Source organism: Mobula hypostoma, chromosome 16, assembly GCF_963921235.1.
Source record: "Mobula hypostoma chromosome 16, sMobHyp1.1, whole genome shotgun sequence".
Lineage (NCBI taxonomy): Eukaryota > Metazoa > Chordata > Chondrichthyes > Myliobatiformes > Myliobatidae > Mobula > Mobula hypostoma.
The window spans coordinates 55,685,224-55,698,837 of NC_086112.1; the positions used below are offsets into that span (position 1 = coordinate 55,685,224).

The window sequence follows — 13,614 nt, forward strand, 5'->3', positions numbered from 1 at the left end:
AACTGAAAATGTACTTTGGATGGAGCGAAACATGATAATGATCTTTTAGACATCAATTTTTGTGACTGAGATGCTTCCTAGTCTGAGTTGGATTTGTGTATCAAATAAGCTTCAAATGAGGTAATTCTCCATGTAGTGCTCCCTTTGAACAGTGTCTGGGAAACTAGATCATCTTGGCCTGGCAGCAGCCAATATTGGTCACTCCTCGGACAAGCTTTATTCATTGTGCCGTGCTGGAATGGGACTCCACTAAGGATAATCCCACATTAACCGTTCATCCTCCATGCTCACTGACCCACCACCCCAATCCCACATACACTCCAGGCTCAGAGTATCACTGCTCTGTTCATCAGACCCTGCAGCCTTCTGGTAATCAATAGCCTCGATCATAAGAACCTTTTACCAACCAGCTTCCAACACCCAAATGATTCCAATCCTCCAACTACCCAGTTATCTGTCTTTCTGACTCTCCCATGCCTCAACAGCTTTGATTCCTGATACCACTGCAACCTTCAAGGGCTTTCTGATTACAGACCACCCCACATCCAAAACTCCTGACCTGATTTCTCTGATTTCTACCTCGTCTCCTACTGGTCCAGATCTTCTGAATGTTGGTACCACATACTCTTGGACAAGAGACCACTCGCACTCTGCTCATTCACCAGCCCTCTGGGCATGACCTTGAAGTCACATAGAGCACCTAATTTTGAATAGAAAATGTGCAGTGTTAAGTCAGCTGCTGCAGGAGATATGCTACAATATGTATGCCAATCTGTTTAATCTTTTTCAAGTTGCAAGATTCAAGATTGTTTAAAGTAATTTCATAAGCGTAAAGGAGAAAAAAATAATTGTTTTTCCAGGTCTGTTGTACCACAAAAAAGGCAATAATATAAAGAACGCAATAATAATTATAAAACAACACGATAAACATAAGTACAGAAGATAACTTATATGTGTGGATTGATTGTATGTCAATAAACTGATGCTAGGTCTGTACAATAGACAATAGACAATAGGTGCAGGAGTAGGCCATTCGGCCCTTCGAGCCAGCACCACCATTCACTGTGATCATGACTGATCATCCACTATCAGTATCCAGTTCCTGCCTTATCCCCATAACCTTTGATTCCACTATCTTTAAGAGCTCTATCCATCTCTTTTTTGAAAGCATCCAGAGACTTGGCCTCCACAGCTTTCTGGGGCAGAGCATTCCATATATCCACCACTCTCTGGGTGAAAAAGTTTTTCCTCAACTCCGTTCTAAATGGCATACCCCTAATTCTTAAACTGTGGCCTCTGGTTCTGGACTCACCCATCAGCAGGAACATGCTTCCTGCCTGCAGTGTGTCCAATCCCTTAATAATCTTATATGTTTCAATAAGATCCCCACTCAGCCTTCTAAATTCCAGTGTATACAAGCCCAGTTGCTCCAATCTTTCGACATATGACAGTCCCACCATCCCAGGAATTAACCTTGTGAACCTACACTGCACTCCCTCAATAGCAAGAATATCCTTCCTCAAATTTGGAGGTCAAAACTGCACACAGTACTCCAGGTGTGGTCTCACCAGGGCCCTATACAGCTGCAGAAGGACCTCTTTGCTCTTATACTTAATTCCCCTTGTTATGAAGGCCAGCATGCCATTAGCTTTTTTCACTGCCTGCTGTACTTACATACTTGCTTTCAGTGACTGCTGTACAAGAACACCTAGATCTCGTTGTGCTTCCCCTTTTCCTAACTTGACTCCATTTAGATAATAATCTGCCTTCCCGTTCTTACCACCAAAGTGGATAACCTCACACTTATCCACATTAAACTGCATCTGCCATGCATCTGCCCACTCACCCAGCCTGTCCAAGTCACCCTAATAAAGAAGTGGTGGTGGGGTCATGTGGAGCCAATGGTTAATAGGTGGAGGTATTGATCAGTTTTACTGCTTGGGGAAGGTAACGGTTTTTGAGTCTGGTGGTCCTGGCGTGAATATTACGCAGCTGTCATAGTCCGGTCCGTGAAGACTGTATTCCAGTTCACGGTCCGGTCCATGAAGACTGCTTTCCGGTTCACGGTCCGGTCCATCGACCCTTGCTCCAGGTTTTCCTGTCTACCCTGTTTCTGTTCTTGTTGAGCTCTAATTGAGGCAGCTGATTCTCATTGGGGCTGGCTGCATAAATACCTTCAGAGACCAGGGAGTGGCTGCTGGATTGTTCTTGTCCTTACTCCTTGTATCCCTTCCTCTGCCTTCTGTTTCCTCGCCTGACGCCTCGCCTCGCCTCGCCTCGCCTGACGTTCTCGTCCCGCCTCGCTTTGCCAGAAGCCAAGCCTTGCCTTGCCTCGCCTCGCCTCGCCTCGCCTCGCCTCGCCGGTAACGCTCGCCTCGCCGGTAACGCTCGCCTCGCCTGACGTTCTCGTCCCGCCTCGCTTTGCCAGAAGCCTCGCCTTGCCTTGCCTCGCCTTGCCTTGCCTCGCCGGTAACTCTCGCCTCGCCTGACGTTCTCGTCCCGCCTTGCTTTGCCAGAAGCCTTGCCTTGCCTTGCCTCGCCTTGCCTTGTCTCGCTGGTAACTCTCGCCTTGCCTGACGTTCTCGTCCCGCCTCGCTTTGCCAGAAGCCTTGCCTTGCCTCGCCTTGCCTTGCCTCACTGGTAACTCTCGCCTCGCCGGTAACTCTCGCCTCGCCTGACGTTCTCGTCCCGCCTCGCTTTGCCAGAAGCCTTGCCTTGCCTTGCCTTGCCTTGCCTCGCCGGTAACTCTCGCCTCGCCTGGCGTTCTCGTCCCACCTTGCTTTGCCAGAAGCCTTGCCTTGCCTCGCCGGTAATTCTCGCCTCGCCGGTAACTCTCGCCTCGCCTGACGTTCTCGTCCCGCCTCGCTTTGCCAGAAGCCTTGCCTTGCCTCGCCTCGCCGGTAACTCTCGCCTCGCCTGACATTCTCGTCCCGCCTCGCTTTGCCAGAAGCCTTGCCTTGCCGGTAACTCTCGCCTCGCCTGACGTTCTCGTCCCGCCTCGCTTTGCCAGAAGCCTTGCCTTGTCTTGCCGATAACTCTCGCCTTGTCTCGCCTGTAGTCTTGTCCTGGAGCCACCCTGTACCTAGCTCCCTTCCTGTCCCTTGCCTCCGCCCAGGTAAGCCAGGGCGTCTTGCCGTTACCTGCGGTTGGTTCTGTCCCTTCCTGTCCCTTACCTCCGTTGGGTGGTGATCCGCGCCCTGCCCAGGAGTACCGTGCCCTGCCCAGGTGAACTGCACCCTGCCCAGGAGGACCCTGCCTAGCCTCAAGCCTGAAGACTCCAGCCTCCTGCCTAGCCTCAAGCCTGAAGACCCCAGCCTCCTGTCTCCTGCCAAGACTTGCCTCTAGCCTGAAGTCTCCAGCCTCGTCCTGCTTGCCTGCCAAGCCTTGTCCTTGCCTAGTTCTGGGGTCCAAGCCAGAGGCAAGACCCAGGTACTGGATCCTTGTCCAGTCTCTGGCTCGGAGTCTAAGCCCGGGCTCCTAGCTCTCTTGTCTAGTCCTGTTCTGGGTTCCTGGTTTTCCTGTCCATGTCCTTGCCCTCAGCCTGTATCCTAGTCCTGTCCCTAGTACTTCAGTGTCAGTGTCTTGCACTTGGGTCCATTCCCAGCCACCACCCTATGACAGTAGCCTCTTCCTTGATGGGATTGGGACAAACAATCCATGAGCAGGGTGGGTGGAATCCCTCATGATGTTCCTGGCCCTTTCCCGGCAACATTCTGTAAATATGTCTTTGATGGCAAGTAGGCTGGTGCTGGTAATGCAGTGGGCAGTTTTGACTATCAGTTGTGGAGTCTTCCTGTCCACACAGTGCAACTTCCATTCCATGCAGTGATGCAGCTTGATAGGATGCTCTCTACTGCACATCTGTGGAATGGCAGGAGTATAGATGTGCATACCCAACTCCCTCCAGCCTCCTCAGAAAGTAGAGGCACTGTGAGCTTTCCTGATTGCATGTAATGTGTTCTGGAACCATGAGAGATGTACACTCCCAGGGGTTTGAAACTACTCGTAGTTTCCACTGCCGTGCCACCAACGTAAGGAGGGTTGCGAGTGGCGCAAGTTCTCCTGAAATCAATAAACATCTGCTATGACTTGGAGACATTGAGGAGGAAGCTATTTGCCTGGTACTTAATGAGCATGGATCTAATATTCATGAGAGTTCAAAATAAAATGTTCAAGATTAGAATATTTTAAACTTGGGAAATCATGGTAAATTTTAAAGCACACAACATAGCCAGTTTAACAGTGAAGCACTGGATTAATGCAGAAAGCAGAGAGGGGGCAATGAATCAGCATACAGGAGGGAGATTGAAAATTTAGCTGAGTGGTGTAATAACAGTAACCTCTCACTCAGTGTCAACAAACCAAGGAACTTACAGTAGATTTCAGGAGAGGGAAACCAGAGGTCCACAAGTCAGTAATTATCGGAGGATCAGTAACTTTAACTTCCTGGGTGTCACTATCTCAGAGGACCTGTCCTGGACCCATCATATAAATATAATTGCAAAGACAGTGCCCCTGCTTCCTCAGGAGTCTGCGGAGATTCAGCATGTCATCAAAAACCTTGTCAAACTTCTATAGATGTGTGGTGGAGAGTGGAGAGTGTGCTGACTGGCTGCACTAATGCCTGGTATGGGAACACCAATCCTTTTGAGCAGAAAATCCTACAAAAGATTCCGGATTCAGCCCAGTTCTTCCCTCCCAACCATTGAGCACATCGACATGAAACGTTGCCGTAGAAAAGCAGCATCCATCGTCAAAGATCCTCACCACCCAGGCCACGCTCCCATCAGGTAGAAGGTACAGGTGCCTCAGGACTCGCACTGCCAGGTTCAAGAACCGTTGCTACCCCTCAACCATCCGGCTCTTGAATAAAAGTGGGTAATTACACTCACTTAAGGACTTGTTTCTCTAATTATTTCATGTTATTTTATATCTGCATTTGCAGAGTTTGTTGTCCAGTTTTTACAGATCAAGTTCTATAGGTTTGCTAAGTATGCCGACAGTAAAAGAATCTCGGGGTTGTATGTGTTGACATTTATGTACTCTCATAATAAATTTTACTTCAAACTTTGAATTTTACTTTGCCATGCGATATCTGGTGTACCTGGTTGCTTAAGGCTAAGGAAGGGATACATACCTTATCATACTTCAAGTTCAACTTGCAGGAGCTTGTTTATTGAGTCTTTATCAAGTTTAACTCAAATGTTAGATTATATTTGTGGCAGAATTGTTAAGAACTAATTTGAAGTTGATTACAAGGAAACTCAGCAACTTTTATACTATAATGGATCAGACAGCAATTGTAAATCTCTTGGCTGAAGTTTTCTCTCATGGTTCATGACATCTGCTGAACTCTTTTAATCACTCCCAGGTATGAATCATTTTCTATATGTTTAATGATGACTATGCTATTATGCAGGATTGTTGCAGTTTGCTATAGTAAATGATCTATTAACAATCTGACCTATAAAAGACACACTTACATCTGTTTAGATTCAAGATGGAAGAACTGATTGTTATATTACTGATGATATATTACAAACCTTTTACTTTCATAAATTTATAGTAAAAAAACTATTAATGCTCTCTTTATCTTAGACACCTTTATTCTTATCCAAAGCATTAATATATTTAATTGACAACCAACAGAGAAAATGGCAGTGATATCTGCAGCACATCACTGGTCATTGTCCTTTAATCTGAATAAAACTCTAGATCCCATGTAACCTCACCTTCTGAACCAGCCTACCGTGGGAGATTTTGTCAAAAGGCCTTGGTAAAGTCTGTGTAGACAACACCTTCTGCCCTAAACTTGTCAACTACGTTGATTATCTCTTCTGAAAACTCAATCAAGTTCATGAGAGACGATTTCCTGTGCACTTAACCATACTGACTATTTCTATCAACACACATCAAAATTGCTGGTGAACGCAGCAGGCCAGGCAGCATCTCTAGGAAGAGGTGCAGTCGACGTTTCAGGCCGAGACCCTTTGTTAGGACTAACTGAAGGAAGAGTGAGTAAGGGATTTGAAAGTTAGATGGGGAGGGGGAGATCCAAAATGATAGGAGAAGACAGGAGCGGGAGGGATGGAGCCAAGAGCTGGACAGGTGATAGGCAAAAGGGATATGAGAGGATCATGGGACAGGAGGTCCGGGAAGAAAGACGGGGGGGGGGGGAACCAGAGGATGGGCAAGGGGTATATTCAGAGGGAGAAAAAGGAGAGTGAGAGAAAGAATGTGTGTATAAAAATAAGTAACAGATGGGGTACGAGGGGGCGGTGGGGCATTAGCGGAAGTTAGAGAAGTCGATGTTCATGCCATAGGTTGGAGGCTACCCAGACGGAATTTAAGGTGTTGTTCCTCCAACCTGAGTGTGGCTTCATCTTTACAGTAGAGGAGGCCGTGGATAGACATGTCAGAATGGGAATGGGATGTGGAATTAAAATGTGTGGCCACTGGGAGATCCTGCTTTCTCTGGCGGACAGAGCGCAGGTGTTCAGCAAAGCGGTCTCCCAGTCTGCGTCGGGTCTCGCCAATATATAAAAGGCCACATCGGGAGCACCGGACGCAGTATATCACCCCAGCCGACTCACAGGTGAAGTGTTGCCTCACCTGGAAGGACTGTTTGGGGCCCTGAATGGTGGTAAGGGAGGAAGTGTAAGGGCACTCTCTCACTCTCCTTTTTCTCCCTCTGTCCCTCTGAATATACCCCTTGCCCATCCTCTGGTTCCCGCCCCCCTTGTCTTTCTTCCCGGACCTCCTGTCCCATGATCCTCTTGTATCCCTTTTGCCTATCACCTGTCCAGCTCTTGGCTCCATCCCTCCCCCTCCTGTCTTCTCCTATCATTTTGGATCTCCCCCTCCCCCTCTAACTTTCAAATCCCTTACTCACTCTTCCTTCAGTTAGTCCTGACGAAGGGTCTCGGCCTGAAACATCGACTGCACCTCTTCCTAGAGGTGCTGCCTGGCCTGCTGCGTTCACCAGCAACTTTGATGTGTGTTGCTTGAATTTCCAGCATCTGCAGAATTCCTGTTGTTTGACTATTTCTATCCTTTAGTTTTCCAAATGTAGATCAATATGGTCTGTCAGAAATCCTCCAGTAACTTTCTCACCACTGGCATTAGGCTCGCCAGCCTGTAGTTCCTTGACTCGTCTTTGTAGCCCTTATTAAATATAGGCACAACACTGGCCCCCGTGTAGTCTTCTGATACCTCTGCCAGGGTCCCAGCAATTTCTTCCCTTGCTCCCTCAATGTCCCAAGATACACTTGGTCAGGCCCCAGGGATTTATTCACCTTTATGCACCCCAAGACTGCCAACATTTCCTCTTTCATAACATCAATATGCTTCAGAACTTCACTGTTCTCTTTCCTGAATTCCATAGCTTCCATGATATTTTCCGTGGTAAAATACAGATAGGGAATATTAATTTAAGACTCACCCATGCCCTGCGACTCTACGCCTAGACAATCCCACTGATCTCTCCACACAGACCTTTTCTCTCCATTTGCTCTTAATACATTTAAAAAGACTCCCAGGGTTCTCCTTTACTTAATCTGCCAACAGTACCTCGTGTCTCCTTTTTCATCCTTCTGACTTCCTTCTTAAATGTATTCCTACCTACATCTTTTATACTCCTTAAGGGATTCTCTACTTGTCCGTACCTGACATAAAACTCCTTCTTTTTCCCGACAAGAACCTTGCTATTCCTTGTCAGCCAGTGTTCTCTCATCCTGCCAGCTTTGTCCTTGACTCCAGCTGGATGTTGGCCTTGAACTTTCCCTACCGCACTTTTCAATGTCTCCCATTTGCCAGATGTTTACATCCTCTCCCAATCAATCTTTGTAAGTTCTTGTCTATTAAATTCAGAATTAACTTTGACCCAATTTAGGCCTTTAACTTTGAGACCAGTCCTTTCATTTGCCATAACTATTTAAACGTATCAAAAGTGTCCTCCCACTGACACTTCAGTCACTTGCCACAGCCTCATTTCCCAAGATAATGTCAAGTATTTTCCCCTCTCTGGTAGGACCTTCTTCATTTTGCTTGAGAAAGTTTTCCTGGACCCACTTAACAAATTTTGCCCTCTAACTGCTTGTGGGAACATTCTCTCTAGATACTGCAGTGATGTTCCCCCTATTCAAGAATGCAACTTCATCTCCTCCTACCTCTGTCATGCCTGTAGTATCCGTACCCCAGAATATTAAGCTATTAGTCCTGACCGTCCCTCAACCATGTTTTGTAATAGTGATAACGTCCCTGATCTTATCTGCCTTACCAATCAGATGTCCTGCATTACAACACATTCTTGTGTGACCTACTTAAAGTGAATCCAAGGACAATTGATCAAAAAGTAGTGTCATCTGAGTGTCAAATGATCAATAAGAACATAACATAGAAATGTGGCCAGCAGCTGATGTAGTGGCATCTGCACCGGACTCCGAGGCGAATGGTCCTGGGTTTGAATCCGGCCGGCTCCTTGCACGCTTTCCATCCATGCTGGGTAGAGCGCTGAGCTAGCAAACTCGACTTCGTTAAATAGATAACAAAAAATGCTAAAGAAACAGCAAGGTTGCCACCCAATGCGCCACAAGGCGTGGAAAGGAACAACAACAATAGAAATGTATGCAATTCACCAACCTCCACTGTTTATTTGTATTCTGAATTCAATATTACCATTTGCATGCAATGTCAAATCCTCATCTTTACACTTTAATTGGGAAGTCAGATTTTGAAGATCATGACGGGGTAACCTTTAACTTAATCAGAAACAAGTCATACATCCCTGTGAGGAAATTATCATATCATTTCACAACTACCAATGCAACTCAGTCCACTTTTTCTTTTATATGACTGGAAAACCTAACATATCAACACTGACTAAACAATAGCACTGCACGCAAATTGACCAGCTGGATATAGCTGAGAATCTTTTGAACCTTGAGCAATTGTGTGTCTTTCTTCCTTGTTTACTGTGCAACACAGTCTTATGAGTTAATTATCTATATAAAAAAAAAACTGGAGTCTATCTCTCACATTCAAATTTGGCTGAATATTTCAAAGCTAGCAATGGTTTGGAACAAAATCAGACTGAAGACTGCCAGATCTGGGCTTGGCAACCATTGTTTTGGTTAATGTCTCAGGTGCCAACAACCAAATAAGTAAAGAGTATATAATATGAAGCTTTACTAGTTAGTGGTAGATTAAGCAATTTTGGCTTCATTAACAATCACTATGTTAATATTATTCAGTGATTGCAGGAGCTTTGGCATCTATCTGGTAAGAATGGTACAAACACTTAATTGGAAAACACAATGATGTGCTGTTAATAACATCATTTGTAGAAAGACCAAAAATGTTCCTTTAATTTGCTGAAATAAATTGCTTATCGTTTATAAGCAATTTATAAGGTGTGCTATTATTTCTGTAACAGTTACTTGTAGTCCTATTAGAAATACAATGGATTCCAGTTAATTAAAACAAATTGGGACCAATATATGTTGGCCCAATTAAGTGGCTATCCCAGTTAACCACATAATGGAAATAGTTAAAAGACAAACTGAGTAACAAACTACATAGGTAAATGAAATACATAGCACAAAGAACATGACCAAAACTACGACAGTACTATAAAACTGTTTATTAATACCTAATAGTTATCTAGGACACATCATGCAGAAAGATGAACTAGAAAAACTCATACTCTCTGGAAAGATTGAGGGGAGCAATCCTAGAGGAAGACCTCGGCTTATGTACATCAAAAACCTAGTCAGGTGGTTACACATCGAGGAAATGGAAGTCATCCAAAGAACGAAGAATAGATCTATATGGAAAACCATGGTCATCAACGTCCGCATTGGATATGGTACCTAGACAGACAGACAGAATAGTTATCAGTAGAGGAATTCATTCAGTGTATGCAATGAACAAAATTAACACCTATTTCAGATAATGGACTACATTCATACAAAGCTGTGGATGATTACATCCTCCAAATCTTCATGCTCATTGCAACTTTCAAGATGATTGTCAATGCCTTCCAATTCTTCCTCGTTCCTAACTTGATTTCATTTTCACTCCCGGCCATTTCTGGCATCTCCCAGCTTGAATGCTTGAAACTGCAGGGAGCAAAAGAGTTTGGAATTGTCTTATTTCTTGCCAACTATGCATGACAAAAATCACTGCTTTTTGAACACAAACACATGAAATTGACACTATTTAAAAACTGCTCATTTGGAGCATGGTGTAGCATCTGGCAGCCACGCAAGTACACGTGACTGTTCTGCAACTGTCTCCTGCCCCAATTAAGCACCATGGTGTCCCAAATAAATAAATGGAATTCCAGTAATTTTCTCTTTTTTTTCTTTAAGAGTTGTCCAAAATAAGCAGCTGCTCCGACTAACTGATGGCCTAATTAAACGGAATCCACTGTATTTCAGAGAATGATTTAACTAGTCTGCAGATGCTAAGTTGAATAGATGCACAAATATTGACTTGCAGGAACTCAGCCTGACAAGTTTGAAACAAATTTATCATGCTAGCCTGGTACAATCATTTTCATACATCAGACAATTAAGGAGAGGATGGCTGTGTGTGTACTGCTAGTACTGAAATCAGAGAACTCAACTCAAATCCTTTACAGCAGACAGGAACATGTAACCTAGAGGTCAACCTGCCACAGTCAGATTCCTCACTTCGAAAGTAACAGATGTTACACAGGTTGCAATGATCTACAAGAGAGACAATAATACTGAGTGGCAGAGCACCTGCAGAATGCAACTACAAAGAGCTTTACACTGACATAACTTCCTTCATACATGACCTTCCAAGACTTCTGTAACATCTTGGAAAGACATTCTTGGAGCTGAACTTTATTAGTTCTTTTCCCTGGGGATCTCTTCATCCTTCCTTGCAATTTGGGAAATAATGCACAAATTAAATACATATTAAAGTATTTTATAAATTCCTTACTGATTACCTTCTTGGTTTTCTACATTTAATTCTAAAGGATGAACAATTAGTGTAACAAACTATTATACTTGAATGAAGCTATTTAGCTCTAATAACTGTCGCATTGTTTAGTATTGTATCCTTGCATCTTTGTTCAGTATGGTTCTATATCATGACAGCTAGCTTAATTTAAATGTCTTGTTAACCTAGATGGGAAAATTGTCAAGAGAAGGAAGAAATTATATGGAACCACTGAAACTGTTATGAAGTCCAAAAGCACATCCCTTCAAAAAATTTAAGATTCCCTTTCATTTTCTCTACCGTAAGTAACACACCCTTCAGCTATCTCCCTCGTAAATCTTGTAAATCTTCCCTAAACTGCAGCGTTTGCAAACAAAAAGTTCCATTGTTTCAAAAGAGTCTTCAAAATTATGTTTCCTCTGTTACTTTCACCTCTTCCTCCCTCTATTCAATTTTAGTTTTGTTCTACACATTATTGAGTTGTTGTGATGTTTTGTACTTTGCAGTGATGCTGTTTGCTGTTGAACTTAAAAACCACTGCCCACGCAAACTTAATAGTTTTAATGACATTTGTCTCACTTCCTCTAATATTGAGTATTGTCAGGGATCATTTCAAAGGATTACTTCTGTCAGTGACTTTGTTGTCACTTTGAAGAATGTTCACAATTTTAACTACTATTTTGCACGTCAGAAGAATGCAAAATTTGAACAACCTTTAATGAGAAGCTGAAATATCATAAACAATCTCCTTGCAAATAGTAGCATTTATTTTATTTTTATTTACTAAGAAAATTATAAATCCAAATGCACAAAATTAGGTTTGTACAACAATGGAGTTTACTAAACAATAACTATAGTTTAGGATACAATTAAAATTAAATGATACCTCATAACATTTTCAAAGTAAGATTTGTCTCTAAATTCCTGAAAATTTCATATATTCCAGATTGTATTAAAAAGGTAGGCAAATATCAGAAGATGTATTATTGCTCTCCTTCATAAGCAGATCTTTTTTGAACAACACACAAAATGATGGAGGAACTCAGCAGGTTGGATTCTGATACTTTTAATCTAAAGATCTTTCAGAAGTCAGGACAGAGGCACAAAACTTGCTACTTCATGATTGTTTTATTAAGCGTTAATAGAACAGAGAGATTTGAAGAGAACAGTGATAAGAGAAGGGAGATAGAAACAAGAAGATGGCGCCTCTGCATGGGCAGCTCTTTTTATACAACATAGATAAGAAAAAAATCCAATCAACTTCGCAGTTAAGGATCAGCCAGTTAGAAAGCCCTTACTCAAATAATGCAGCACCAGATAAGCTTCCAGAGCTTTCCAGAACTATAAACTAAATAGCTGAAGAGACATACTGTGACCACTAAGAAGCATACCAAGCAGTTATTGATATAAAGTAACTATATAATATAAAAGCAGAGAATTCATTGTTAAACTGCAAAGAAAATAACAGTTAAATCATGTATTTAGAATCATTATATCGGAAAACTCAGAAGCTGAAAAACTTGTGGTATCTATGTTAAGTATAAAGTAACGACCTAAGTTATGAAAATATTAAAGTATTCATAGGATTATGTCATGGGTAGGTAGATTAGCAGACAAACCTACATGAGTTTGAACTATTTATTAATGATTACCCTTATACAAGTAAAAAAGATATAAACTAAGAGCATATTAGCATGAATATTAGTACCCATTTTAAATAGGAGAAATTGGCAAAAATATAACAACAACTAATATCAGAATAAATTTCATAATGTCCAGTAGTTGTTGACTTGCTTGAAGTCTTCTGGCTGGTTAATTATTTGCTCACCATTACTGTAGTCAGACAGTGTAGGCACTAGGTCAAGAGGTTATTAATAGATTAACCACAGTGCTTATTGTCCTTGTCGGATACCGCTTTAGCATGCTTGCATTGGCTAGCATGATTCCACTGACTTTTGCCTTCTGCTTTCATCACCAATTTGGTAATAAACAGCACTTAATAATGGCCTTCCTATCCAGCACCCAGTGGATCCTTATGTGGTTTCTTAATCAAGGCCCACTTACTAGGAATTAAGGTGTGTCCTCCTTCCATTGGATCATTTCCAAGCAGCAGAAACTTGTTGAGAAACAGGCTGAACAGCTTGGGTTAATTTCCCACAATAGTTAACTAAATTGTCTGCCTGATGGGTCTATCAGCCTCTCAGATCGAGAGCTCCCAGCAGATGACATAGGATGCCCTGTTACCACTTCGAATGAATAGTTTAGTTTTCTTGTTTGGGGTTGGCCTGATGCTACATAAGACCATAGAGGGAGCCATAGTCCATGGTATACCTTCCTCATGACACTTCATCAGTCTTTGTTTGATGTTTCCATTCATTTGCTTGACTTCTCCTGATGACTGGGTGATGTGGACAATGAAAGGACCATCAGTCAACATAATTCCTGCAAACACTCCCAGCGTGAAATGTGTTCCTTGGTCAGAGTCAATGTGACATTTCATCCCCATCTTGAAATATAGTTCTTAATCAGAGTTTCTACTCTGTGTGTGGCAGCGGCTGTCCTTGCTAAATTAGCTTCCACCCATCTTGAAATCTTGTCCACTGTTACCAGTATGTCTGAGTATCCCTGACACTTTGGCAAAGA

General features: G+C 42.9%; 1 long non-coding RNA gene across 1 annotated transcript; it reads right to left on the reverse strand.

Moving 5' to 3' along the window:
- Nucleotides 1-9,728: 9,728 nt before the first annotated feature.
- Nucleotides 9,729-13,163, reverse strand: LOC134357585 (uncharacterized). Its single transcript, XR_010020661.1, has 3 exons — nt 13,036-13,163; nt 9,969-10,118; nt 9,729-9,869 (listed from the first exon to the last, which is right to left on the reverse strand). It is a non-coding gene; the product is annotated as an uncharacterized LOC134357585 (long non-coding RNA).
- Between the last annotated feature and the right edge of the window lie 451 nt (nt 13,164-13,614).